Consider the following 26826-nt stretch of genomic DNA (forward strand, 5'->3'; position numbering starts at 1 on the left):
ATAACCCTCCATGCTCTCCCAATCCGTCTACTGACTTCACAAGAAGAGTCACCAGAGACATGAATGTTGTTGCCGAGGTAAGGAAACCTCCCGACAAGGTCGACACTCTCCGTAGGCAGACACACTGCCAATGGCTGTGCCTAAGAGACCGTTAAATGCCTGGATCTTGGTTTCCAGGACACTTGCAAGCCTAGACACTCAGACTCCTCACTCAATCTCTTAAGAGCGCCAATCAGAACTTCCGTTCACTACGCGAAGATCACAGCATTGTCAGCAAAGTCAAGATCCATGAATCTTTCTTCACCAACAGATGCCCCAGAGCCGCTGGACCCCACGACCTTGCCCAACACCCAGTCCATGCAAGCACTGAACAGAGTAGGAACTAGAACACACCCCTGACAAACCCCAGAATCAACTGGGAAAAACAGAGAGGTTCTGCTTCAACTCGGCACAGCACTCACAGTACCAGTGTACAGGCCGGCCATGATATCCAGCAACTTTGAGGGATTCCAAGAATTCTCAGAATGTCCCACACAGCAGCTTTATCAACTGAGTTGAAAGCTTTATGAAAATCGACTTGGCTGCAAAGAAACTCTGCCGATATTCGCATTGGCGTTCCATGAGAACCCTCATTGCCAGGATGTGATCGATGGTAGACTTCTTAGGTGCATAACCAGACTGCTCCAGTCACTGGTAGGTGAGCAAGTGATCACAGACCCTATTGAGTATAATCCTAGCAAGGACCTTATCCTGCACTGAGAGGAGTGCTATCCCCCTGTAGTTGCCGCAATCGAGGCAACCACTCCTCTAGTGTTAAAATAACTATTCAAAGCCTTTACACTAACAGCAAGTGTTCATTTAACACTGGCAGTATTGTTCTGCAGGAATGAAGTGTACCAAGGAAGGCAGGAGCTGCTGCCATTGCAAAACAAACTTTAGTTCCCTCTGAAGCTACCCCTATAAATTATTCACACTTTGACAGAAAACTGACAAAAAAGTTAAAGTGTAGTATATTACATAAATGTAAATGTTTGTCAAGGAAAAACTTATTTTTATTTTACAAATATGACTGCTTTCTTTTTACCACTGAAGCAAATAAAATTAGGGTTTGTTTGTAGTTCAAATATGTACAATTAAATTAATGTATGACTTATAATGTGATAGTATGAAAGTGTTTTTTTTACAATAGTAAGCAAATATCGTTTTAGATATAATAATAAAATAACTGTTAGTATTTAAAGTCAGGTTGAACACCTAAGGAAAATATGGCAAATGAGATTCTAAAAATTGATGACTTGCTCATCGATGTCCATTAAGCAGTGCATAAAAACTCACTGAAGATTACAGCTATGAAACAGTACCATGGACAGCATAACTGAGGTGTTATAATCTATAATTAATGGTACTACATTATGACTAAGCTTACATGGTCAATTGGTTCAAACATATCAAAATACTATATACTGATGAAAAAATTACAATGTGAGCATCAAGCACTTTGTGTCCCTCATTGTACAGCTAAACACTGCAGTAGTGTTCCGATGGTGCACATTTTCTTTAATGCATTCTTTGAGTATCTGTTAAAGAGATGATTTTTAATACATGAAAGTTAGCCCTAAAGATACAGTATATTAAAAGTAGAATGAAATTGAAATGAAACATGAATGCATGAGATGTAGTACTGATTGTATCCTTGACTGATCTGTATCTCACGTATTAGGTTAAGTTAGGTAGACTTTATTATCCCAGAAAGAAATTTGTTTGCAGCAGGAATGTACAAAAACATAAGACATTGTTACACAGATTCAATAAAACAAACAAAGGTACAACAACTGACTATCAGTGTTATCATCTATACACAAACACTCACGATTAGTATAAAGGAGAATAATTACTTTTAACAGAGCACAGAGTAATAACTTAGAATTTAGCATTTAGCGGCATTCTTACAAGTAACAGAATTCAAAATGCTTATAGCTCTAGGAATAAAAGAGTTCTTAAATCTGTTGTTCTTTACCTTAAGAAACCTAAATCTGCAGCCTGATGGCAACAACTGAAATTCAGAATAAAAGAGAATGGTGTCTGTCTGACAAAATTAAGACGACCTTTTTTCTAACCAGTTTGTAATATGGTTGAGTGATAGACGTATGCTGTGAACCAATAATTTTATTGCTAATTTTTACAATGCTGTTAAGGTGGTTTATATTCTTAATGCTGAAGTTGTCAAACTAACACATAAAAGCAAATGTAACAAGATTCAATTAACAGTGTCATTACGGTTTTGTCTACTTTAAAATCAATAAGTTTCCTAAGAAATAAAAGCTGTGTCTGCCCCTTCTTACAAATTAGTTCTGTGTTAAGGTCAAAGTTTAGTCCAATATCAATGACTGTCCCCAGATATCTGTAGTGCTCCACTATTTCCACTGTCTCACCTTTAATTAAAGTTCAGTGGCAGTGGAAGTAGGTGAGCACCTAAGATATACAACCATATTATTTGTCTTAGAGATATTTAGTTTTAAAAAGGAATGATCACACCATTGTACAGACTCATCAAAAACTGGTTCATAGCTGTCCTTCTTATCTGCTGTAGTAAAAAACTCAAAATGACAGAGCCTCCTGCAGATTTCAGGATGTGTTTGTCCTTTTGTGTATAACCTGCAGTCATTTGCATGTGAGATAAACAAAAGAAGTTACAGACAGCAACCTTGGTGCATACCGACAGACACACAGAAAAACAGCCATTAACACTTAAACCTTTGTGTATTGTTTGTTAAAATGTCCAGAATCCACCCCGCTAAGTTTGGGTCGAAAACAGAATTGACCAATAAGTTAGTCAATTAAAATGTGGGACTGGATTGTATTAAAAGCTGATGAGAAATCTACAAACAGAAATCTTGCTTGGTATTTTGATTCTTCCAAGTGATCATACAGCAAATTCAGAAGTGTTGTTGTGGCTTCCTCCATCTCTCTCTTTGCTCTGCATGCAAACTGGTAAGGGCCCAGATAGGCCTGGGTTTTATTAAGTACTTGACACTAGATTAACTTCGCAAACATTTCATGACATGAGAAGTTTAATGCCACTGGTCTGAAGTCGCTTAATGTTTTTGGTTGCATAGTTTTTGCTAATGTAATTACATTTGCCTATTTCCATAAACTGAGCACCTGCTGTAAACCCAAAGAGAACTCAAAAAAGGAGTGGAATATTGGAGAGAACCTGCTCTGCACCAGGGTAAAGCAGACATATTATAATGCGATTTATAAAATCAAAAAAATTAAAAGGGGAAAGTAGATGCTGTATTTGTTCATGAGTTAGATTGACAACAAATGAATAGCATTGCACTGGCATAAAATATTATACACTTTGGTTATGTTAAAGTATTTCTGGACTTATAGCAGATGAACATTAGAGCGTGTTTGACATTTAGCATGAGTTTAAAGTAATCTGATACAGTAATATTAGTTCATGGAATGCTGCTTAACATTCATAGGCCAACCACTACGTTTAATTCATGGAATATTAAAGGATATTTTTATGGGTTTTTTCTTTAGCAAATAAAAAACACAACTGTCTTAATGATGAGCTGCTGGGTTAACATATTGTCTTGCATACTGCTCATGAGGAAAAGCCATAACTTAGTATTAAGAGACAGCAGTCCACACACAGTCTATACAAGTGCTCTGTGGGAAAAAAAAGTATAAGCTTTTGTGCAACAGTAAGGTTAACAATTTCATAAAGCAACTATAGTTTACATGTAAAAGAACATCACTATTAAAAGTTAAAGGAATATAAATAAATGAAGCACCCTAAAAATGTAAAAATAGTCAACGAGAAATTCTGTATCAAATTACGTTAAGTAATTAAGTTGGGGTTGGTGTCAGGGACAATGTTTAGTACTGTTATTTTAGACCTCCAGAGACCTGTGTTTAAATCCAGGCTCAGCTACTTTCTGTATGGAGTTTGTATGTTTGTTCTTGTTCTGCATAGCTGTTCGCTAGATAGCCTGGTTTGACTCAATGGTCATTTTATAATACCATTATGGGGGTGAGTTTGGCTGTCAGTGGGGCTATGAACTGTAAGTGATGGACTTCCAGTCCAGGACTGTTTCCTGACTTGTGCTTTATGCTATCAAGCTTACCAAAGACCCCCACCAGCCCCTGGTACAGACATGCATAAATGAAAACATTGTATCTATGAATTAACAAATTGTAATTCACAGGCATTTAATGGGGCACCGGGCACTAAAAGTAAAGTGGTTGAGATAATCACTTAAAAAGGCGTCTGTTCTGTAGAAACATTTCACTGGTTTACTTAAGCATAAAATTAAAAATCTTTGGTTTTGCTGGGGAAGGCAGAAGTTGAATATCTAAAATATAAAATCTGTCTGTTACCATTTTCATATTTAGGCCTTTAAATGCATGACCGGATTTAATGGAGATTGGCAGCCTCTTTCACACTGGAGTCTCATTACATGCCACTTACAGCAATACATTATCAAGACTACAATTTCTGTGGTCTACTGCTCCCTTCTCTGTTCTACAGTATATAACACAATTGTTTGCCGCTACTGACCTTGATGACTCTTCCTATCTGATAGTTTTTTTGCTCCTTTATAACTTGTGTCTGTTTAAATTAATTAATTGTGTGTGACTGTAAATGAGGTAAATCATTTTAAGGCATGAGCACCAAATTGTCCTTTGTATATTTCTGAACAACATTATGAAATGGTAGTAGTAGTACTGTCTCGTGTACAGAGTACAGGGAAATTCTTACTGTCTGAAAGAGAAGTAACTTTTGATGGGAAAAATTAACCATGAGATCAGAGTTGAATTGCAGGAGAGAAGAGAAAGCAAACACACAAGGTTAGGAATTATTCACCTGAAAATGAGATTTCTGACAGTTCAGTTAAACATGAGTGGCATTATTCAAGCTGCTGAGGCTTAGCCAAGGATCGGTGCAGACAAAAGAAAACATTCTGGCTTGTGGGATCTTCTCAGGAGCTTTTTAAATTACAAATGTTAGGTATTGTGGTATTTAATAATAAAAACAAAAAGAAAGGCTCACTTGGGCTAAATGACATCTTAATTCAGGTAACCTACTGAAATTAAAATAATAAACACTGCTAAATATGCAGTGCTGCTAAGATGCATGTAAGGGCCATGTATAAAAGCATATTGATGCTGTGATGGCCAACAGGCATGTTAAAATATAAGAATGAATATAGATATTGATAAAATCTGTCAATAATTCACCAGCAATTATACCAGCAAGATGGAGATTCAGAAATTGGATGTGGTACTAGAAGCCCTGGCATGCCCTATCTCTATCTTATATATAAACATCTACGCGTGAATGTGTGTGTGTCTGACCAGCCCGGAAGTGAGAGGTGGAGTCGGGGTAAGGGCTCTGTCTACGAGGAAACAGAAAACTCGCTTAGCCGCTTATAACACAAGCAGGGCCAGCACGTCAGCAAAACGAAACCTCTGAAGAAAGACAAAGTCGCTTAACCACTAACATCTGCAAAACGGTATTCCTTTTACTTTTCCTCCTGCTGCTAATGCACAAGCGATGCGAAAACATCGGCAAAACAAATCCTCTGAAGAAAGACAAAGTCGCTTAGCCGCTAACATCAGCAAAGCGGTATCCCTTTTACTTTTACTTTCGCCGCTAATATACAGTGGAACCTCTAGATACGAGTTTAATTCGTTCCAGCACTGAGCTTGTATAGCGAATTTCTCGTATCTAGAACAAACTTCCCCATTGAAAATAATGGAAATCCAGTTAATCCGTTCCGCACCCCAAATATATTAACATAAAAATCAATTTTCCTAACAAATAACACTGATAAATTATATATACTGTAGTCTACCTTTAATAAATAACACTGGTAAATAATATAACTGATTATTAAAAGAATCAAAACAGGTGTCCAAAGTGCAGTAGAGCATTCAATAAATCTTTAAATAAATAATCCTTAAAACAGTTGTGAAGTGGAGGTTTAAAATACACAAGAATAACAATCCTTTAACACGAGGTTAAAACGTCAAAAGGATGCAGTCTTTAAAAAACAGATGACAATCCCCGGTGCTTCTTCTCTGTTAGCGTCTCACCTGCGGGCTCTGCAACAGGCGAGACACTCTTAATGCAGCTGACCTTCTCTACACCGTCCTGCTTCAGCTGTTTGGCTCGCCTGTTCAGCTCACTGTTCAGCTACACGCGAGCCTGCACTCGCTTGCTCTCCCGCACCGACTTCCTACGCCCGCCCGCCCGCCCGCCCGCCCGCCCGCCTGCCTGCCTGCCTGCCTGCCTGCCTGCCGCAACCTCCGTTCTCTCTCCTCTCTTTTCTTTTACTTCTTCTCCCCCTTAACTGGCTCGCGCTTCTCTATATATGCGGGGAGGACATGGCAGCTGCAGCCCATCAGCCACAGGAACAATCATGGATGTGGGCAGTTTCCCACCTGTGCACTTAAGTGAGAAACGCAGACACCGCAGATCGCGGCTCGCAACTGCTACCACGCCCCCTCGCTAAGCCGCGAGCTATACCCACAGCCTGGCTCGTGGCTCATTACTCGAGCCAATGCTCGCATTTAGATCTGAATTTTTCGCTCATACTTTCCTCGTATTTTGAATTTCTCGTATACAGAGGTGATCGTATCTCGAGGTTCCACTGTACAAGCAAGGCGAGCACGTCAGCAAAACTAAACCTCCTAGGATAGAGATGCCCAGAATAGTTCCTTTCAATTACCTGACATCTGTACATTTTAATTTTTTTCTGACGATTTCAATAGTTTCTAGGACCCCAAGCTTTTTTCAGCACGGGCTTGCACAGCTAGTCTTGAAAAAAGGAATTAATAATGAAAACCCTATATGACGCTAAGTAAGGCCTACTTAGCTGCACTGACTGTGTATAGTCACCTACCTAATTTGGCTCTAAGCTAATACAATGGCCACAATGCTAGTACAAAGGAAAAAATTAAACAAATAAGGCCCAAAATAAACATGTTCAATAGCAAAAAATACTTCAAAAAGAGAGAGCCTAACAATTTCAAATGAATTAAAAAAAGAAAACTGACAATCTTGTCATTGAACAAGACATTTTTTTATAATGTGCGAAAATGGCTAACAAGAAGTCACACTTTGACTCAACTGGTATTGCATCACCAGTCACATCAATACCATCTAAAAATACAAAATGCAAAAAAGAACAAATAATGAAAGGCATGTCATCCAATTGTAATGAAGCATGTCAGGATCAGGATATTATTTATTCTTATTTTTATTTTCTTATTTTTTATCCAATTTTATTTGAAGAAAACGACATTCCAAGCGATCAAGACTAACTTTCACAACAAAGACGAAAGCATTTCATACAGTCAAGTCAAACTTAAACTGGAATTCAACCCCCACCAGAGAGAGAGAAGAGAGCAAAAAGCAAGAGTAAATCTTTAAAAACAACAAGGAAGGGAGAAGATCGGTTTCCCCGATATATTTGCTTATTCTAAAATTGTATTACTGTGTCTCCATCCATGGATATGCCTCCCCAGACCAACACTGATCCACAAACAAACCAGGCATGGTGAACAATGTTTCAGGCAGCATAACATTCTCCACAGCTTCTCAAGACCCTTTCACATCTGTCACATGTGCTGAGGGTGAACCTGCTCTCATCTGTGAAAAGCACAGGGCACCAGTGGTGGACCTGCCAATTCTGGTATTCTATGGCAAATGCCAATCGAGCTCCATGGTGCCAGGCACTGAGCACAGGGCCCAATGTCCTCTAGTGGCCACCCTCATGAAGTTTGTTTCTGATTATTTGGTCAGAGACATTCACACCAGTGGCCTGCTGGAGGTCATTTTGTAGGGCTCTGGCAGTGCTCATCCTGTTCCTCCTTGCCCAAAGGAGTAGATACTGGTCCTGCTGATGGGTTAAGGACCTTCTACGGCCATGTCCAGCTCTCCCAGAGTAACTGCCTGTCTCCTGGAATCTCCTCCATGTCCTTGAGACTATGCTGGGAGACGCAGCAAACCTTCTGGCAATGGCACATATTGATGTGCCATCCTGGAGAAGTTGGATTACCTGTGCAACCTCTGTAGGGTCCAGGTATCGCCTCATGCTACCAGTAGTGACACTGACCATAGCCAAATGCAAAACTAGTGAAAAAACAGTCAGAAAAGATGAGGAGGGAAAAATGTCAGTGGCCTCCACCTGTTAAGCCATTCCTGTTTTGGGGGTCATTTCATTGTTGCCCCTCTAGTGCACCTGTTGTTAATTTCATTAACACCAAAGCAGCTGAAACTGATTAACAACCCCCTCTGCTACTTAACTGACCAGATCAATAGCCCAGAAGTTTAATTGACTTGATGCTATGCTCTCATTAAAAAATGCTCCTTTAATTTTTTTGAGCAGTATATATTTATTTATCTGTCTTTATTTATTTAAAGAGCTATTGTAAAAAGCCAAATTTCCCCCGGACACAAATAAAGCTCTGTCTAAAAACATGTTTGTGGGAGACTCAGCACTGAAATAAAGAACAAAAAGAAAATATACCATGGAAAGAATTATTTTCCTTACTAAACATGTTAAATCAACAGAAGATAATATGTAAATCTAAATCTCATTCATTTTAGCAGCAATCTTCAAATCAAAGTCAAAAAACACAGAGATCTAAACCCAAAATGTGAAAAGTGGCAAAATAAACTTGAAGTCAAAATGATACCAAGCCAAAATAGATTAATTTCTCTGCTAAAATTTGCATTGTCATTCACCTGTGATATGAGCCTTTCTTTTGTAACACACCTTAAGACATAGAACTCATATTGTATTGAAAACACTGCTCTGAACATACATAAGAACAATGTACACGGCATAGGTACGGTGAAACTCAATACAAATATCCTAAGATAAGGGGCCAAAAAAGTAAATATAAACAAACTGTGAAAAGAACAGAAAAAAACCTGAAGAAATAGGAAAATGGCATAAAAAAGGTATAATGTGATAAGTGATAAAATTGCATTTTAGACTGATATGCCTACAATACAATTTTCTCTTCACAACAGTCAATCTATAAACTTTAATTCTTTCTAGAATAAAATATAGTGGCATGCAAAAATGTGGGCCCCCTTACATAAAATGTCTGTTACTGTGAGTAGTAGTGAGCAGAGGATGAACTGATCACCAAAAGGCATAAAGTTAAACATGACATATTTCTTTTCAGCATTTCATGCAAGATTAGTGTATTGTTATCATTTGTACAGAGAAAAAAGGAAATGAGCACCAGGCATAGGTTTGGGCACCTCCAGACATCTGAGGTTTCAGATAACTGTTCCCAATGTCTCAACCCATAATTATCTCCTTAGGGTTATGGCTTGTTCACTGTCATCATTAGGAAACCCCAAGTGATGCAGATTGCATCGCTGTATAAATTCTTCCACTTCTCAAACCTTGTCCCAACAATCAGCAGCCATGGGCTCCTCTGAGCAGCTGTTTACCACTCTGAAAAATAAAATAATTGATACTCACAAAAGTGAAGGCTACAAGAACAAAGCAAAGCGTTTTCATTTAGCTGTTTCGTCAGTTTGTAATGTTACTGAGAAATGGCAGTTTAACACTAGAATTACCAGAGTCTATGAAAAAACTCGTAGATCCGGCCCATCTTAAAACCATTCACACTTCTCCGCCAGCGTCCTTTGTCCTCTAAATGTGCCGATAAAAACAAGCTGCAAGCAGCTGGCTATTCCATCCCCCCACCGACGCAGAACGTGCACAAGCATCTCCCAGCTTATGCCTTGATTGATTATCTGGGAGTGAAGTAGAGTTTTAGAGTAGAAATAATGGATCGTTATTTGGAACACACGCATCTCATGTGTGTGATGTTTCTACAGTAATCTGTGTAAACATATTGTTATAACGGAAACTTTTTCATATTTTAGTAATAAATGTTACAAAATGTAGGCATAAACTATAGAATGTATGAAGCATGAAGTCCAAACATCAAATAAACATTTTCACAAAAGGTTCAAGAATAATACAACAGCTTCTGCGGTATAGTGGTAAGATTTGCTGTCTCAGAGCACAGCAGGCTTACTGTCCCTCAGAGACCTGAGTTCAATTCCCCGTTAAGGAGAAAGTGTTATTTTTTTTTTCCCTTTAACCTCAAACGGACATAAAATTTATAAATTGGTATGCACTGTCAGTTAATGAGATCGTTATATTTTCATCTGGGATGCTCCTTTTAAAATATTTTTTAACATTTGAGACTGCAATTAACATGAACAAGTGTCCTTATAACTGTTATTTTTAAGATCCATAACACACAGACAGACAGAGCACTGTGTAATAGAGAGACAGACAGGCAGAAAAGTCATTAGATATATAAATAAACAGGGAAGGCACATGTACTGAAAGAAAAATAAGATCAACATGTGCGTTGATCCTGCTGCACTGAATAAGCTCACGCGCTCTGATCCGACTCTAAGTAACAGCGCAAGTACAAACGCAAACCAAATGTATGTGTGTACTGTATAATATTAACAAAAAGAGCAGCTCGCTACTGAAAATGGCAAATACAGGAGTGAGTTGGGATCGAACCAGGGACTGTTGATTACAAGTCAGCAAATCTTACCGCTATGCCACTGAAGTTGTTGTCTCTTTCTTGAACCTTTTGTGAAAGTGTTTACTTGATCTTTGGACTTCAGGCTTCATACATTATATAGTTTATGCCTACATTTTGTCATTTACTATTAAAATATAAAAAAATTTTCTGTTTTAAAAATGTGTTTATACAGATTACAGTAGAAACGGAACACACATGAAATGCGTGTGTTCCAAATAGCAATCTATTGTTTCCACTCTAAAACTCCAGCAGTTCAGTCACTCCCAAATAATCAAACAAGGCATGAGCTGGGAAAACTTAGTGAAAGTTCTGCGACGGTGGGGGATGGAATAGCCGGCTGCTTGCTGCTCATCTTAATCAGCACATTTAGAAGACAAAAGATGCTGGTGGAGAGGTGAGAACGGTTTTAAAGTGGGCCGAATCTACGAGTTTTTTCGTAGACTCTGGTAATTCTAGTGTTAAGAGGAATGGTGGAGGTGTGGTTGAGGTCTGGAAGACCAAGAAAACTTTCTGAAAGAACTGCTCATTGAATTGCTAGAAAGGCAAATAAAACCCCCCATTTGACTACAAAAGACCATCAGGAAGATTTAGCAGACTCTGAAGTGGTGGTGCTCTGCTCTACTGTGCAGCGATACCTGAACAAATGTGACCTTCATGGTACAGTCAGCACAATAAAACCTTTCCTGCATCCTAGCCACAAAATGAACATCTAAACAAGCCTGATGCATTTTGGAAGCAGGTCCCATGGACTGATGAAGTCCAAATAGAACTTTTTGGCCACAGTGTGCAAGGGTATATTTGGAGAAAAAAAGGGTGCCGAATTCCAGGAAAAGAACACGTCTCCAAATATTAAGAATGGGGGTTGATCAATCAAACTTTGGGCTTGTGTTGCAGCCAGTGGCAAGGGCAACATGTCATTGGTAGAGGGAAGAATGAATTCAAATAAATACCAGAAAATTCTGGAAGCAGACATTATACCATCTGTAAAAAAGTAGAAGTTAAAAAGAGGATAGGTCCTACAACAAGATAATGATCTGAAACACATCTCAGAATGTACAATGGAATACTTCAAGAGGTGCAAGCTGATGGTTTTGCCATGGCCCTCACATTTCCCCAATGTAAACATCATTGAAAATCTGTGGTGAATCTCAAAAGAGCAGTACATGCAAGATGGCCCAAGAATTTTGCAGAATTAGAAGCCTTTTGTAAGGACACATGGGCAAAAATATCCCAAGTAAGAACCGAAAGCTGACTACCAAAAGCATTTACAAGCTGTGATACTTGCCAAAGGGAGTCTTACTAAGTATTGACCGTGTTGGGTGCCCAAACTTTTGCTTCAGACCCTTTTCATTTTTTTGGTATTTTGTACTTGTGAATGATGAAAATAAAAATGTAATCTTGCTTAAAATATTAAAGAAATGTGTCATCTTTTGTTCACGTAACCATTCACAGCAACAGGCATTTTAAGCAAGGGTGCCCATACTTTTGCAAGCCACTGTTTCCTTCTGCTTGGAATGCTGGTCTAAGGAATAAGCAACAATATTTCACAAGGCATGGCTACAATGTACAGTACATGAATGCCTCACTCTATGCAGTGGAAGTAGCATGTGCCAGAACTAATTGCATTATGCTTCAGGTCTTTGAACCTTTTTTGATAGATAGATAGATAGATAGATAGATAGATAGATAGATAGATAGATAGATAGATAGATAGATAGATAGATAGATAGATAGATAGATAGATAGATAGATAGATAGATAGATAGATAGATAGATAGATAGATAGATAGATAGATAGATAGATAGATAGTAGATAGATAGTAGATAGATAGATAGATAGATAGATAGTGTTGTGAACTACAGAGGTCCTATTCACAAAGTCCCAGAATATTCTAAAATGTCCAACAAATGCTCTATCAGTCCATAGTAGCCACTGTGGAGTTCTATGCTGCAGTCTCCTCTAGATACAACTTGAGTTCACAGGAAGCATAATGCCTGAAAAAACATATCAGGAAAGCCTGCTCCATCACAGGGTGATGGCACAATTGGATGCCATCATGAAAAATCCCTTCAATCCCCTCCAACAGGCACTTTTAGCCACAAGCTCAGTCCACCATGGTGTGCTAAGAAGTGCCTCTGGGGGTCTTTTCTGCCCACTACTATCAGGCAATTCCCGATGTACATGTTAAGTTTATTTATTTATGTACTTATTTATCGATTGATTGGCTGTATTTTCTGTCCTGTGAGTCTGTATCCTTGTTTTTTTTATGTTTCTGCTGCTGTATGTATTTTGAGTTTCCCACAGGATTATTAAAGAGAGTACAACAATTAAATATAAAAAAAATCAATCAATCAGTCTTTGCTTACGTTAATACTGTTCAAATGAACTGTACACTTACATATTTGCATTATGTTACCATTTGTTATTGTGTTTATCTTTATTTAAAATAAAATATTATTCATAAGCTTTTGGTAATTTTGTTCCAGTTTGTATGACCTTTTAAAATCAGATTAGGGCATAGGCTCCTAATATTTGTGATATAGAACATATAATACTGGAAGATGAAAACTGAAAAGTAGTTAGGATAATTGCAGAATAAAGCACAATGTGCACCTCTTATTCAGTTGTTGCTTTTATTTATTTATTTACCATTTCAGGTCTCATGCTTTAAAAATAGTTTGTACTAAACTGAAATATTCTGTGTTTTGCTCCAGCGTGCTTAATCTATTTCACAATTGATTTTCTTTCTTTGTCTGCACGTCTGGTATTGAATTATGGAGTGAATTGTCCTAAATGAGTAGAGACAGTCAAGCGTAGTCAGCTTTATTAACAACATCAATCCCAAACCTAAGTTCCAATCTTGGGCTTGAATCCCTTTATAAGTCTATTGCCTGGAACAGAAGAAGAAAAAGCAGCATTCAAGCTCAGCTTATCTGCCTCTTGAATTCTGATTGAGCTAGTAAGATGGATCAATCCTTTATCCTGCTTTATTTAACACTGAAAAACAATAACAGTTATTATTAAATAAACCCTTTTAAAACGAGAATGTATTAAAAGAGAGGCACTTGCTAGGTCACTTGAGGTGGTATAACTGCACAGGATTATCACTTAAACCTGTGGCAGAGGCACTTTGAGACTGCTGCTACTGTACTTCACATGTCCTTCTGAAGTAGTGCTGAGGATATGTTTTAGTGGAAAAGATTTAATATACCGCAAGCTGCCTATTTTGGCTATCTGCGTAACTATCCTGATATGACTAATAATATATTTTGGATTTATTAAGTACTTTTTGTATTCTGTACTATATTAATCTACCAGTATTGGTACGAGGGACAAAATATGATTTAATGAGAATAGGAAATTAGGTATATGCAAAAAAAAAATCTTAATACGTATATCAAGAAAAAACAAAAAAAAAAAACCATAAGTCAGTGTTGTTAAATAGGGGACACCACAGGATGGTAGAACATTATATTTGTGTGTAGCATGTGGCCTTATGCGTTTGCCTGGAGAGATCACAATAAATGAATGGTGGTGAAATACTGGTAGAACACTGGCATTAGTCTCTTGAGCTAAAAGCGGGTACTATAATCAATCTCTAGCAAAAGGGCACAAGTGGAGTTCACGGTGCTTGTCATTTTTAATTAGGATCAAGAATTAATGATGTAATATAACACACTTTAAGGGGAATTTCCTGATCCATGTTGAAACTGGGTTTTCCATACAAAATGAAAACAGGAAGGTGTATAAATGCTCAATTTCATTCAGTGCCAATTGAGCTTGGAGATAAGCAGGGCTGAATGCTCAAAAGCAAGGTGTTCATCCAGCCATGATTTTTCAGAGTATCTTAGTAATGTGAGGCTAGTATGTGAGCAAGCCACAGGATTATTAACTCAATTATATCGAAACACAAGGTAAAGTACTACAGCTATGTAGGTGACACACAGCTGTACGTTTCTATATAACCTTATGACCCTGATACTCTAGGCTCTCTGATTCATTGTCATTCTTGTATTTCTGAATGGAGGAGTAGTAATTTTCTCAAGCTAAGTAAGGAAAAAAAACAGAAATTTGAATTGTTGGCAAAAATGAAAATAGTGAATGCCTTAGAAATAAACTTAATTCCTTACCATTAAAAGTCAAGGCAGAAGTAAAACATTTAGGTGCATTCAAGGACTCGAAACTAAACTTTAAATCACACATTAACAACATTACTAAGATTGCATTTTTCTATTTAAAAATATTATTTTTAAAATTTTTAAATTTTTTCAATTTTATTGCAAAAGTTAGACTTCTTATAACACTGCAAGATACTAAGAGCTTAAGTCACACTTTTACATTTAGTCGAGTAGATTACTGTAATGCACTCCTAACAGGACTACCTAAGAAAGACAATCAATCACTTGCAATTAGTTCAGAATGCAGCAGCAAGAACTAGAAAAAGAAAAGCTGAGTACATCTCACCAGTTTACACTGATTTCCTGCATCCTTTAGAATTTTCTTTAAAATTTTGGTAATGGTACTGTATATAAAGCCTTGGGCGGCATGGAGGCACAGTGGTAGCGCTGCTACCTTGCAGTTAGGAGACCTGGGTTCGATTCCCGGGTCCTCCCTGCGTGGAGCTTGCATGTTCTCCCCATGTCTACGTAGGTTTCCTCCGGGTATTCCAGTTTCCTCCCACAGTCCAAAGACATGCAGGTTAGGAGGATTGGCGATTCTAAATTGGCCCTAGTGTGTGCTTGGTGTGTGGGTGTGTTTGTGTGTGTCCTGCGGTGGGTTGGCACCCTGCCCGGGATTGGTTCCTGCCTTGTGCCCTGTGTTGGCTGGGATTGGCTCCAGCAGACCCCTGTGTTCGGATTCAGCAGGTTGGAAAATGGATGGATGGATATAAAGCCTTAAATAATTTTCCTCCTTACTTTAGTTTGGAATGCCCGTCCCCATACCTTTATAGTCATAACCATTGATCTACTAATAGTAATCTGTGTGTATTTTTCCAAGAGCCAAGTATAAATGAAATGGTGAGATGGCCTTTTGCTGTTATGCACTAAAAATCTGGAATACTTTACCAATACAGGCTAATACTGTGGATCACGTTTTTAATGAGCTTTTTTGTAGCTACATTTTAGTCATTCTCCTAATAGAATACACATGCATACAATTATCATTTTTTTCATGGGTTTGCTATTGTTATTAATCAGTACTTTTCTCTGCTTTGTTTTCTGGTTTTTCTGTGGTGCCACCACCACCTGATCAAGGCACGGTGCTGAGCCAGTGATGTTCAAATAAAGTTACGTGCTTTGACTGTCCGAGACCACTCCATTTAAACCTTTGGGGTGAAGCCTGAAAAACAATAAAGAACTATTTAAGAACATTTATGTTATGTAGTATGTACAGACAGGGCTGGGCGGTCAAATGGCCGTGGAACTCCTGCAGATTTTGTTTTTCTCTCCAGCTTATCTGAAGTGTTTTTTGTTTTTTCTGTTCTCCCTTATCATTGCATTTACCTTTATAGACTTAAAAAACGATATTATATATTACAGTATATGGACTCTTCCTTTCTATCAATTATATAATCTAGTTTATGTAATTATGTTTTGATTTATTTTGTTATTATTCATTATTATTCTTTATCTTATTTTGATTTATTTATTTTTTTTCCAACTATTTTTTGACATCCTGTAAAGCGCTTTGAGCTTCATCCTGTGTATGAAAATGAGATATATAAATATATGTTGTTGTTGATATGGTCCCAGCCTGGCAGTGAAATTTACTGTCTTTATTGCTTCTAATTTTGAGACTCTTTCTTCTTTCTTTTTTGTGATATCTGCTGGGATAGGCTCCATTGATACTGAATTGCACTTAGAAGGTGGATACAATGGAGGAAGATAAATGTCTACAGTTTGAGTTTGCTTTATTTTCTTTCTGAAAAAACTATCCGTTGACTTTAGCGCTATGCGTAGCCAGAGACACCTTTAAATGCTGTGATGCAGGCTGTCTTGGGCTCCTTTAAGCCAAAGTGTACATTTAATGGGACAAACTGCTATGTTGAGTTTTTCTCTTTGTAAACAGCCAGCTGTGGAAGGAATGTATTTGCTGTACATTTGTCTGAAGTTGTTCTGTAAACTCTTACAGATACATCAGCAAGATTTATTCAGAGACCATCTGGAAGCTTTATCTACCATAGAATGTTGTGGGAGCTCTTGTCATGCTAGGTAATACCAAACTTCTGTGTTATAGCTTCAAATGCCAGTCCAAACTATGTCATTTTTTCATATCATCCCAATAACTGAGTGGGTTTATCTCTGGAAACTCTATTTTTCTTCCACATTCCAAAGACCAGCAGGCTAGACTAACTACAGTAGAATCTCTAAACTGGCCTTACATGAGTGAGCGTGGTTGTGTGCTTAAATGTGCCTTGAGACATCCTGACTTGTACCACGGGCTACCTGGACAGATTTCTGCTTCACACAATCCAGAATTGGATTACACAGATGAACGATTGGACCTTCATTTAAAGCATGTGATTTACTAATTATCTGCATCTGCTCTAATGCCAAATGTGATTCAGTTTAGGAAATGAAGTAATCTGGCATTTACTTATTTTTGCACATAATGTAATTTTTTTCTACTGTATGCATCAGTTCCTATAATCAATAGATTTAATATGAGGGTATTAAACTTTTAAAAAAAATGGGACTAATTCAGATTTATAAGGATTTCGTTGTACATATTTAACACTAAAAGAGCTTAAGTACAGACTTACATGCTTTTAATATACAGTACGTTCATATGAAATGATGGGTTCCCAAAAAATATGCAACACTTTCTATACCATAGTCAAGATAGACAGGAAATGTGTGCAGCAAACTGTTGTGAAATATGGCCGGCCATTCATCCCGGCCAATACCCCCAGGCCGCCAGATGGAGCCCTCCTTGCAGCATGGAGGTGCCCTGAATGCCAGCAGGGAATCATGGACAGTGGAGTTATAATGCACAGCCCTGATGGATACCATGGGGGCCGCCAGGAGTCACTGCAGGGAGGCCCAGGGATTTATATTTTCCGTATAGCCCGGAAGTATTTCCAAGTCACGGGAAAAGAAGAAATGATATAATTTTCGGGCTGAAGAAAAAGAGAAGTTTTCACCTGACCCGGAAGTGCTGGATAATCACATGGACTGAGGGCTCAGAAGCACTTCCGGGTCAAGGACTATAAAGGACTGTGGGAGATCCCAGACAGACAAGCTGAGCTGGGTAGAAGGGTGGCAACGCGTCTGGGAGAGTGGAGGATTGTGTATTGTTTAGTATTGGTGATTTATATGAGTATTGTGGAGAGGAGGGTGCTTTGTGCACATTTATTATTATAATAAATTTATTCTTGGACTTTTATCTGGTATCTGGCGTCTGATCTGAGGGTTCAAGGGGTCGGCAGCGCCCCCTATCTGTCACACTGTATAATTAATAAAAAATGCCTACATTCTTACTGCAGCACCACAAAAAAACTTTTGTGCAGTTTTGCAAAGTTGGCCATGAAAATTGTATTGTGTGGTTACTTGCTGCTTAAACAGGGTGGACTCATAAAACTCAGGTGGACTACTTTTTCTCATCCACCATATAGCCGAGATCTTGTCCCCACAGATTTTCACCTGTTTGGAGCCCTCAAAGATGCCATTAGTTTAAATTGGTTTGGGACTGATGAAACAATTAATAAAGAAGTGGCTGTAACTGCAGGATTCACAATGGTCCAAGAAGAAGAGACGCTCTGTTGTTAATGGCTGATGAAATAAGTGGGCATTATGTTGAAAAATGATATGTGCAGAATATACATCTAAATATTTTAAGAGTATGTGCAGAGGACAGAAACAAAATGAATCCACTGATTAAAGGGCATGTTCCTCTCTGACAGCCTCCTTATAAGTGTTGAGCAGGAAAGGTGTGCATGGAGACCTAATCTAGGAGTTTGAAATTCTCAAAGGCATCACCATATCTCATCCAACAGAATCCTTTCAATAAAATAGCTAATCACATACTTGAGGACACTGGTGGAAATTAAAAGGAAGCCACAATGTGCTTCTTCCCACAAAAAGTTATGGGAACCTGGAATAAATTACCAAGTCATGTACTTGGTACATCTGTATGAGATATTAGGACAACCTAGATATTACCTAACCAATCAAGGTTAAATGGACTGAACGGTCTCCTCCTGTTTTTCCTTCTTAAATAATTCTATGATAAATTAGGTGTGATGCTGCATTTGACACAGTTCCTGTTTGCCCTAGAATGGAGGAGAACTCGCCAGAGGACTACTGGCATCACTCCCTGCCTTGACCATGTCAGCTCTGCCCCTTCTACTTCCTCCACTGCAAAATTCGTCACCACAGGAAGTCCAACATCATTCTGGACCAAACGACTGATCAGAAAGGATCTCTTCCTGGAAGGAAGAGTTTTATAGGCTGCATGAAGCTCCCAGTATTATGTTGTAAGGCTGGAAGAGGACCAGGAGATGAAACATAGTCAAAACCAGAAATAAGTCAAACCAAAAAGATAAAACCAATTGCACCAAAGCCTTATCGATAATCAGAAATCAAAGCTATAGAGAAAGCCAAAAGTTCAGAAACTAGTAATTCAAGTGAGAAACTTGCACTATGTTCCTCTGAGTTCTTTACCCAAATAAAGGATACAAATGAATTGTCACACTGGTATTTAAGACTAATGATGCAACCACATTATTTGGCAACCTGGAGCAGATATGGGAATAATAACATGTCAGCGCCATTATGCAAAATAAGGTAAAATTGGGCACCGTGAAATTAATAATTACTACGGTCAGGATCATTATACTACAAAGGTAATGGTACAGAAATGTACACAATATGAAGAAACCCATATTTCCATGTATACTTTTGCTTGGAAGCATTATTTCTAAGAGACATAAATCTCAAAGTGAACATCTCATAATAACCAAAACATCATTAGTGACACATCTGACCTTTTTAATTCTCATCACCAGACATTAAACAGGCTCACCCATGGTACCCCAACCCTTTATCTATCTATCTATCTATCTATCTATCTATCTATCTATCTATCTATCTATCTATCTATCTATCTATCTATCTATCTATCTATCTATCTATCTATCTATCTATCTATCTATCTATCTATCTATCTATCTATCTATCTATCTATCTATCTATCTATTGTGTGTCTGCATGTTTAAAAAACACCATAACCAAGAATAAAGGTGTTGGAGGGCAAGGTATGTGACCAGAAGTACATTATAAATCATACAAAATAAGACTTTATTTAAAAATACAAACCAAACAAACCTTGCATTTCCACAAATCATAACAATTATGAAGATGTAAAGGCAGACAATAGGTCACCAAATAATTTTTATGGTGTTTGTCAAGCAATGATCAGTCTTTTTACCTGTTTTGAAAAATAAACTCTATTGAAGAAGCAGCTTGACCGTCATGCCAGCATTTCACGGTTTTGACTAAAGTTAAAAAGATACATCTGAGGCTGATAGTTAATCATTGCAATTTCCCTTTTGTGGGATCACACAGCACATACTGCTGACTAGTCTATCAATACATAAATCAAGAGGCTAACAAATTCATTGGATTCCTGTTGCAATGCTGCTGACTTTAAGATTTACACCACTGAAATGTACTTTCAGACAAAGCCAATGTATTTCTTTTTCTTTTTTCAACTGTCAGTTAAAGAAAAATTAACCTTTGTCTTTTTGTTTGCAACAAGTTTGCAAATGCTAGATTTTTTACATAGAGCTATCTTTACTTTTGCTTCAGATCTTCATATTTTAGGTTTAAAGAAAACATTTATTATTGTGCTTTTTTAATTAAGGTTGGAGGGGGGCACATTGGGTAATAGCACTTATGATGTCCTCTTATGGAATGTTTAAGAAGTGTCTACTGAGAGTCTCAGGAGGTCTCAGGCCTAATAGTTGAAAATGAGATTTCAAATGAACAGGCCCAGTAAGTGACATTTTATGCCAGTCACACAAACAGACATTAATTAAATCAATCAAAATGATAAATAAAGAAGGAATAATTAATGTGACTGCTTAACATGCATTTAATCGAATACTGAATACTACCAGCATTTATTTCTTCATTTAGGTCGGCATGGTGACACAGTGCTTAGGACTGCTGTCTCACTGCTCAAGGGGGTCCATGTTTAATTGCCAGGCTAATTAATGTCTAAATGAAGCTTACTCTTTCTCTGTATTTCTTCTTTTTTCCGTATCCCAAAGATGTGTAAGTGAAGATAATTAGCATCGCTAAAATGACCCAGTATAAATAAGAGCTTTGTGATTTGTTAATTGCTTTAAAATGGACAGATGGATAATATAGTCTTATGAAATAACACTGCCATAAGACAGTTGGAACCCAGTTCAGTTCCACATGGCAGTGCTTTCTGTGTTGAGTTTGCACATTCTGCTAAGTTGGGTTTCCTCTGATGACATTGGTTCATGCTGTTCATGTAAGAATATACCAACTACTCTAGCAGAGTGATGCAAGTTACTTCTAAATTGAAATAAAACAAAAGTTAATGATTTTACCAGAAAAAAAGCATCCTGAAAAATGTAAAATTTTGAAATTTTTAGTTAATTAATTTATTTATTTGGGCGGCACAGTGATAGCCCTGCTGCCTCGCAGTAAGGAGACCTGGGTTCACTTCCCGGGTCCTCCCTGCATAGAGTTTGCATGTTCTCCCTGTGTCTGCGTGCATTTCCTCTGGGTGCTCCGGTTTCCTCCCAAAGTCCAAAGACATGCAAGTTAGGTGCATTGGCGATCTTAAATTATCCCTAGTATGTGCTTGGTGTGTGAGTGTATGTGTGCCGTGTGGTTGGCTGGCACCTTGCCCAGGGTTTGTTCCTGCTTTGCACCCTGTGCTGGCTGGGATTGGCTTCATCAGACTGCCATGACCCTGTGTTAGGATATAGCGGGTTGGAAAATGACTGACTGACTATTTATTTATTTGATTTTGTTTATTATACTACTACAGTTCAACAATTAATCTCTTCAAGAAAAGACAATGCATGTGTGAGATTAAGCTTGTCTCAACCAAATGATAGATCAGTTTCTAAAATTTCCTCCATTGTGACATGGTTATTTTTATGTGTGCTGTGCAAACAACCAGCATCCTGACAAGGGTCAGGCCCTATTTTTCACTTATTGATGCCATGTTATGCTCACACTATTTACAAACCTTGTCCAGATTTAATGAATGAAAACAAAAATATGTAAATCTCTAAGTAGAAAAAAAAACATAAAAACACCTAATGTTCACCATGACAAAATGTTTTACCTTTGATTCAATATCAGATAATTGTTAAATTTATCAATACAGTATTGTAAACTGCTCCAATGGTCCAAATGTTATTGGGGTCTTTACTGCAAAAGCTACTTATGTTTACCTGCACATTCTCTAAAGAGAGTCAATGTTTCTGAGCTGGGAGATGAGCTGTTCATTGTAGAGTGATCTGAACTTATTAAAATTTAAAATTCCTATTCAAACAGGTACACTTATTATAAACGAACAGTTATTCCAACTTTAGCTGCAATTACTGCAATTTGTTGTTTCCTATATTATTGAATAGTCATTTGAAGTGCGTCAGACCTGAGTGAGAAGGGAACATCTTCAGGGATTCTGTAATATTTAAAACCTGTAATTCCACCCCAGGCCATGGGCTGGTGCTGTCATATACAGCTTTCCTTTTTTGCCTTCAGATCTGTGGATTATCAATAAGAAGACTTCTGACATCACTTCTACAGCTTGGGTATGGCCCCAGGAGCCATATAAGAACCACCCCCCCACAAATGGACTCAGTCAATCTGAGATTCACGTCTACGTAGGATGCACCAAATCGATTTGATTAATTATTTTCCTTTGACTTTCAGCCAAACAAATGGGGATTGTCTCTGGTTCCCCAACCTTTTATGCTTTGTCGTTTGTTTTCTTACAAGTACTATGATAGGTTATTGGCCCATTTCTCTTTGCAGCCCAGCAATTTTTGTGGGTTGATAAGCATGAATTGACTGTTTAAGGATCTTCCACAACATCTCAGTAGAGTACAGGCTCATAGTTTTACTATGCCATTTCATAACGTAATGTTGTTTTTCCAACTATTCTGATATAGACTTCTTATGTGTTACAGAAAGAATGAATGAATGATCATTATTACCACAAAATATCATTATTACCACAAAATATAGATGTTAGAAATCCGTCTTTGTGTTAGCCTTTAGGTTGTTCCCCAAGCACTCATGTGTGACAATAAGTGTCCAATGAAGAAAAGGCATCCTGTGTTCAAGTTTAAATTTTTAATCATTTACATTACATTATTACTCACAGTAACGGCGCACTGTATGATAACGTGCAGTGAATACACTTGACTTGAGCATGCATAGTTTTCATACTCTTTCTCTGTACGTTTAGCATTCGTTTGCTCAGAGGTTGATGCACTTGCTGCTTCCTGAGCAGCTCTTCTTTTTTTCACCCTAGCGGCCCACTTCTTCTCTTCTTTCGCTGGCATCTTTTTGTGTTAAAACTGATTAAGTCAGTGTTTGTGTTGCAATTACTTAGTACGTTTTCCTTAATTTTTCATTTAAGCTGGCACTTAAGTCTTCAATCTGCCTCAAGAATGATTTAAGATATGAAGAGGTAGGGGAAGTGACGGCGAAGGTGGCAGGAATGAGAACGGCGCCCAAATGCATGCGCCGCTGTGCGCTGCCGAGAGTTGATTCTACAATAAAATAAAATTAAAATTAAGAGTAATAAAACTCATCACCTCGAAAGTGGACAGTAGAGGTCACAGAGTATATGTGTACCAAACTTCAGGACATTAGGTCAAACTGTTTGCGAGCTACAGGTGATTTAAAATCCTGGACAGACAAACAAACAGCCATAGTTGCGTATTATAAAGGAAGATAAACAAATAAAGCTAAAATCACAACTATTTATTAACATCTGGGGATTATGAGTAGCAGAGTTCTACTACTCTGTAGAACTGGCCCAGCACTGATTAAACCTTTTTAGTTAAACCGGAAAAACATACACCATTTTTTCTGCTTTTTTTTATAAAAGAATTTATGTTTTCATCTGAGAGTAGACTGTGAGTAATAGTGGTGCCTAGGAATTTAAATAATCCCTTCATTTTAACAGCGATGTGATTTATAGCCAGACATGTAGGGAAAGGAGATGTCTTCTGAAATCTATCTTTGTCTTAGTGCATGATCTATCTATGCTTCAGCTTCAGCTCTTTTAATGGATGACTTGACATCCTTCTGACAAAGCCTCTGATGCAGTGCTGAATTCATGGTTCCTTAAAAGATGGCTTGTGGTTTAGGGCTTGAAGCTAAACTGTTGGTATAAGGTTCATACTGTGGAATGCAGAGTTAGCTTTTTCTGGACATAGCAGGCCAATGATGTCCAAATCGTTGTTGGTTTAATTAATTTCTCAACTGAAAATCAATCCAGAATTCTTTAAGACAATTAGAATGAATCTTGTCCAACCTCCAGAAACTCCCACAAAAGTAATAGGAAAAAATTCTGATTTTAGCCCAGTTCTGAAAACATTACATGCAAACGGTGGCACATTAGTGAGGCCACATCTGTAATACTGTGTACAGCACTAGACTCCTTATTATTATGATGGACATAATGATATCAAGGGAAAATCTTATTCTGGGACTTAAAATTTAAATTCGGGAAAAAGAGGTAAAGTTCATACCAGCTGTATTCTTGTTTAAAACCCTTTAACAAGCATGGAGAGAGATGCTAGAAAATATTTCTTAACCCAGAGAATTGCGATACTATAAATTAAAGCAGATATCTAGCAATGCAACAGCAAGTTGCAGCTTGGGAAGCTTGAAATTCTATGTCAAGATTATTTTAGAAACAAAATAAGTGAATATAAAATGAAAAGTAACATGCAGCATAATCATTCTTTTCCTTCTTTTGATTCAAAATGTTATTTTATGGCACCACAAGATATAACAAGGGCCCATTAACAAAACAATAGTTAAGTGAAATGTGATAGCATGTTTAGCATATGCTTAATTTGTGGACATTTTTTACATTTACAAAGAGGAACATAATCATTCAGTGAGAGGAAATCTCATGAAAGCCATGCCTTTGTTTACTCTAATGAAGAGTGACAGAAAAGATGTAATGCATTGCAAATCATGGCCTTTGTCATATGAATAAGTAGTATGTTTCAGTGAAAGCACTGGCCAGATTATCTTAAAGGAAATTAAGCTTTCAAAAAAGTTAGACTGAGCTCCCTGTGCCACTTCTTTTTACCTTGCCATGGCTCACAGAAACATTAAACAAACTTAATTTGCTCTACCTAGCTTTTAGGTTCAAATAGCATGACGCTGCAACAGTCAAACACAATCAAAGAAATGTTTTCCTTCAATGCACTCCTTAAAGTGTACACATTTAATATAAAGAGAAGCAGGGAACACAGCATAGGTGATCTTGACTGCAGATGGAACAAGCAGGCAGCTACAGCGAGGGGTGGGTATCCTGTAAGAAATGATTGCCAGTGTACAGAATGATTCTTTTATGCACAAATTAATCACACTGGGGCAAAATGACAAGATTAAGCAAAGATTACATATGGCTTGCCTGTTGTCTTTAACGCATTTTTTTTAAAGATATTCACTCTAAATCAGAGCTCATGAGCAAAGGAGTGAATGGAGCTGTAGATTGACCAGAATAATCATCAGCGTCTTTCCAGGGTTTAGCCTCCATTTACCACCATAGATGCTTATAAAATCACCCCGCTAAATTGCTGAAATTACCATGTCTCAATCGTGTCATGCATGCACACCTGGGGACCACCTCCAGGTTCTGAGGAGATAAGTAGTATCACCCCGGGACAACAGGGGGCAATGACTCTAACAATATTTCCTCCTTTCCTTGCAGCATCAAACAGCCACCCATGAGGAATGCCTAGCCATAGCCACAAAGCCCCGAGAAGGTTATTTCCCTTCCAGTCCAAATAATATAAAAAGAAACCACTTACGGAAGGTAGTGTCGAATTATGACCCAACGTTCAAGGAGGACAGAGCTCCAACCTTATTTTGCTCTCGCAGCCAGCTATATTTATTTGTAACTTGGCCCTAATGGCTGTCATTTTTGTTCCAACTAAATGGGGGTGACCCGGTTGGAACCCCAATTATTTCTCACAGTGTTCTTGTTTACTTCCCGGCCACAGTTTGTGTTGATCATATGCAGTGTCTGGCATTAGTTGTAACACCCACACCTTCTTCTTGTAAGTGGTGGGCACTTGTGTCTTTGAGGTCCACCTAAGAAATCTCATAGAGAAGACCATCTAGCTCAAGGAATGGGACTAAGTTAGCTGGTTCCAGGTGACTTTCTCTTTGTTTTTTTACTGCAGTCTTGGGGAGACATATTTGTCAACATTCTTTGTCTTGCCAATTCAACTCAAAGTTTAGTCTCCATGAACTTCATTATCTCAAAATGCTTTAGATATCTAATTTTCACTGAAGTAAAAATTATTGTAGCTGTGTCTTTCCAATGTTCCCAAAACTGAATAGTTACTGAGTTGGCAAGTTAGGACCCAGTATGAGTCATTAGTTTAGTGAAAATTTAAAAAAGAACAAATCACAAAAATTCTGAGAAATATTATTACACATACAGATTAAAAAGGTTTCTTCTGTTTCATTATAGTCTTCGCTTTCTCTTGTTAAACTTCAGTTACGCTCTGTATTTAAAGGTTGTGCTACTTTTCTATGGCAAATTACACAGGCTTCACTTCAGTACGTTCAATATGTTCAGTACGCTCATTACAGTTTGAAACTGTTGGCCTTCCATGCTTTACCAACTGCAAGGCAGATCATAGACTGACTTATTCTCTAGTCAGAATGTCAAGAAATAATTTGAATATTCCATTTACAAGTTTAGCTTGTAGGGGTTATAACAGAACCTTCCATTAACTATGCATTAATATATAGACAAACATTTTAACATACTGTAGCTAGGAATATACTTCTATCAATGTAAGTTAATCTAACAAATGTATCTTGCAATTATTAATTGCTGTCCGACTTGGTGTATTGAGTGAACGAGCGAACGCTGGCACTACTGGCTGCCGCTGCTCTGCTGCTGTGTTTACCTGGTTGCTGGTGATCTGCTTTCTCTGGCTGGAATCCATGGTACAG

General features: G+C 37.8%; 1 protein-coding gene across 3 annotated transcripts in view; it reads right to left on the reverse strand.

Moving 5' to 3' along the window:
- cdk14 (cyclin-dependent kinase 14) overlaps positions 1-26826 on the reverse strand; it is an 868117-nt gene that overhangs the window by 401447 nt on the left and 439844 nt on the right. The gene's annotated exons all lie outside the window — the stretch shown is intronic.

The sequence above is a fragment of the Erpetoichthys calabaricus genome, chromosome 13 (assembly GCF_900747795.2).
Source record: "Erpetoichthys calabaricus chromosome 13, fErpCal1.3, whole genome shotgun sequence".
Taxonomy (NCBI): domain Eukaryota; kingdom Metazoa; phylum Chordata; class Cladistia; order Polypteriformes; family Polypteridae; genus Erpetoichthys; species Erpetoichthys calabaricus.